The sequence below is a fragment of the Etheostoma spectabile genome, chromosome 4 (genome assembly GCF_008692095.1).
Source record: "Etheostoma spectabile isolate EspeVRDwgs_2016 chromosome 4, UIUC_Espe_1.0, whole genome shotgun sequence".
NCBI classification, from domain to species: Eukaryota; Metazoa; Chordata; class Actinopteri; order Perciformes; family Percidae; genus Etheostoma; species Etheostoma spectabile.
In genome coordinates this window covers 10,704,005-10,708,401 of record NC_045736.1, presented here as the reverse complement: position 1 = coordinate 10,708,401, position 4,397 = coordinate 10,704,005, and positions in this window count along the sequence as shown.

Sequence of the window (4,397 nt, the reverse complement as noted above, 5' to 3'; positions counted from 1 at the left end):
ATCTGGGTTCGATTCCCACTGCGATACATCAACCGATGTGTCGCTGAGCAAAACACTTAACCCATAGTGGCTCCAGGAGCGTACAACCGCTGATGTATAGTAATTGTAAGTCGCTTTGGATAAGTGTCACCTAAATGTAATGTAATTGAACCTTTTCTGTTAATTTTTACTCCACTACATTTCAGAGAGAAATGTACTTTTTACTCAACTACATTAATCTGCCAGCTTTAGTTACTAGTTAATAGTAATAATAATAATAATAATACATTTTATTTAACAGCGCCTTTCTAAGTACTCAAGGTTGATTTACAGATAATAAAAGACAGATACAGGGAACAAAAAAAGTATAAACAGTTATGAAAAAAATAAAAGAAAATGACAGGAACAGTGTATTTACAAATAAGCAAGCTGGAACAGGTGGGTTTTGAGTCTGGTTTTGAACAATTGCAAATTAAGATTTTTGCACTCAAAACACAAGTAGTGTATAAAACCTAATGTTTCATTATAAAGTGAACTACTCAACTATATATATATAGACCTACAAGTACAGCTAAAATGATTAATACTTTGTTTCCAGTTTCTAAAATGTGAGGATTTTTCTGGCATTAAGTACTTATACTTTTAATACTTTAAGTACATTTTCCTTATGATACTTCCATACTTCCTTTCACTTAAGTAAGATTTAAAATGCAGGACCTTAACTTGTGAGTATTTCTACAGTGTGGTATTAGTACTTTTACTTAAGTAAAGAATCTGAATACTTCTTCCACCACTGAATGTACTGATGACGTGCTTTATTTCAAAATCAGTATCTTGCAGTTGTGGGCATGACAGGCAATGATAAGTGAAGACAGAAGCTTAAAAAGTATTATCACTAAGTTTTTTTTTTTTAAATCTTAATATTCTCCCTCTCCCTGGGAGTAAATGTGGTCTGGTCCAGTCTGCAGCTCGTGGTTAGGAGCCACTGCTGTAAATGACCTTACAGCATTGTCAGAAGGATTAAAATTGCTTAGCGCAGCTATGTAGAACACAGCTCCTATAGAGTATGATAAGCTGCAGTAACTGCTATACATTCTCAATCAAACAAGGACATTCACAGTCAACATACACCAATGCTCTTTGTTTACTACTGGGAGCTGCCTTGATCTCAAACACAATGCGTTGCTGTACTGTATAACACACATTATCAAGTGTAGAGCATGTATCTCGTCTTTAATCCAAATATAATAAATAAATAAATCTGACCTTCCATATAATAAGGCCATAAAGTTGGTCATTTTAAAATAGAACCAGCAGTGTAACCAGGAACCAAACAAACACTGCGCTACCTCCAGCTTCGACTGGACTGCATGTAATTGCACCAGGGCGCACAGGACGGACACTCCCAGGTCAAATGTCAGCAATTACCTTTTGCCCAACAGCATGGTGGTGCAGATGAAAGTAGTGTAAATCCTGGCTCGCTGAACCGAGAGTGAGCGGGGTCTTCATTACGGGTCAGGGTGAGTGCACAGTTTTGCAAAAGCCAATTAGCTCACAAATACAAGTATACAAGTAGGAATATATCCATTCCAGTAAGCAAGCAAGCTTTTACCTGCACAGTATATAAAAAGGATTTACTGCACTTCCAGCTCAAACACACAGTCACATAAACGGTGCGTGTGCGCGTGTTTCTCTCTGCCCCTCTCAGGACAGAAAAGCCGTTTTTGGTGAATGTTCTTTCTTATTCTATTGTAGAACAATGCCAGTCCACAGCGTCACCGAGACACTGAGCCTGAGAGCGACTGAAGCGTCTGTCCAGCTCCGGGTTTGACAGCAATGCATCATTTGCTCGGGATAGCACTTTGGGGTACGTTAGTACATTTTCAATGGCTTATGTTAGGCAATTATTAGATTCTTGAGAATCAAGGCAAGGCAATACACTCATTACACTGGGATACAGTGCATCTTTGGACTCTAAAAATTAAGTCTATTTAATCTCTGGGGGCCATATACAGAATTATAGATCTAACCCTACTTTAAGTACTGGTTGATCGAAAATGGTAAAGTACCAAAAAAGTAGCAACTGCCTGCGTTTGTCAGGTATTGTTTAAATACTTAGATATTTCTTGATTTAAGGAAATATCTGAACTTACTGGCTGGTTGCCCCTTAATTAGATACCTATACAGGTAGAAAAATAGATAATCCAGAGGGCAAATTTGTGTTTGCGTTTGGTTAAACTCAGAGACAAACAAACATAAAATTTAAACCTGCATTAATTCAATGTTTGACCACTTCCACACAGTGAAAACGACCTGTGAACATAGCATCGATCCATTTTTAGTTGATATGGTAAACTTGTTAGCAAAAAGTTGCCTAAATTCATTCATTCATCATTTGGAGTCGTATTTCTGACTACAATTCATTCAGAGTGAGCTTCAGGAGACTTGTGGTTAGGTGTCAACATTCCTCAATGTAATAGTAGTCAAAATAGTACTGACACCAACTCTAAAAACCTGATTCCCTAATATGTAATCTTCCAACTTGTATCCATGGCAATTTTAGAACTAACCTGATCATGTATCATAGAAGCCACCTTTGTCAACATTTAGGAGAAAGGGCATCCTGGGTAATGACAACAGCTACATTGCAGTTATTTAAAAAAAAAAAACCTGAGTGCATTCACACAATTTAATCTTTAGAATTTGCACTGGGTTGTGCGTCTAAACACCAGGGTGACTGCATCCTAACATGACCAGCATACAGGTCTGTGCTAGGGCTTCCGCATCAGGCAGGGATGTATTTTATTATATTACAAAGCATTTTGGGGGAAGTATTTGAATGCTTGCTTGTCAGAGCACATTTCAATGTTATCACGCAGGTTTGTCGTGTTACACAACAATGGACGCCACAAAAGGTGGCCGGTAAAAGGATCGGAAACTACACCTCCAGAGCAGTTTTTGATAAATACCTTGGTCACACAACATTTGTTTTTGATCTTTGGTTTGTTTAGAAGCCTCCTCCCCTTTCCAGTGTATATTTTCTTTTTTCTTATGGAGTGCTACAAGCACTCCTTTGTGCTGTCAGATATCCAGTTACACAATACTTCCTGTCATAAAGGCTTCAACCACAGCCCACTAGAAGTTGTGCAGAACCAAGCACGCGCACTCATTTACAGCTCTGGACTGATTTTCTCCTCATTTACAGCATTCTCTTGTCCTGGACTTGTGTCTATATCTGCCTTGTTTTCTAAGTAGGTGCTGCTATGTTTTTATGAACGTAAAGTATATTAGGATATTTCTATCCTAATATGCAATCTGACAATGCATGCTCCAAACACAAAATCTAAATTTTCCAGATGTTGTTTTCGCTCCAAATTTAAAGTGTCCCGTGGAGTTTGCACAAGTTATGGTTACCTTCAGTGTTTCTCAACAAAACACACTATATGCATAGGCGCCGATACAGTGGGTGCTCCGGGGCTCAAGCACCCATGGAAAATACTGAGCACCCACGTGTGCCAGACTGCCAGTAGGCTGCATTCATTTAAAATGAAACATTGCAGTTGGTGCTAAGTGGAGCGTCTGTCACGGTGTAACTGGTTACGTCGCTGTCAGTCCCCATGGTCCATTGATTCTTTTTCATTTCCCACGAAACTAATCGTGGTTACGTGTCAGTTAAACTTCTCATCTCCAATCCTATCTGTATTTGTGAAAAGTGCTGCTGTTCTGAGTTGAAAGATAGCCTACTATAAGGATTTATTATCAAGTTAATAGGCGTGTGTGTTCGTGTTGGCCGCTGTCCATTTCCTAAAGTTCTGAAATGCAAACATCTTTTGACTACTTTTCTTTTAAAGGGCGTGCACGAAAACATTAATCGGCCCCTATGACTGTATGAAATCCTTAAAGTCTAAGTTTGACAGTTTCTTCCCCAGAAAACGTTGGCAAAAGACTATTTTTGTCCTATTTTTAATTGTCCAATGTTGATCACCTTTTTTTGTATTGCTAAATTTCTTCACCTGTCAATCAGAGAAATAATGTAAAAGACTGATATCATCATGATCTCATGAAATGGCTTATGTATGACACGTCTCTTTGTATGCCATCATTGCCGTGTTATCAAGACGCACACTTGCTTTTTAGCGTTTATCAATGCTGTTTGGCCTCCATTGACTTGCACATTACCTGAATTCAAGCCATAGCGAGTAGTATGAAAGGACAAAAATCCGTATAGGAATGTTGGGCGGGTGGATGGGTAAAACAGGACTTTCACCCAGGATACCATGGGACTGTGTCCCGCGTGTCACTCTTCCTACACTCAACCCCTGTTCTTCTTTTCCTAAACTCAACTGTAGCCTTCTTCTCGCAAAATCACGTTCTCCCGATAACATGACGAGGGCCTATAACACAGCAAGAGGCGTGTA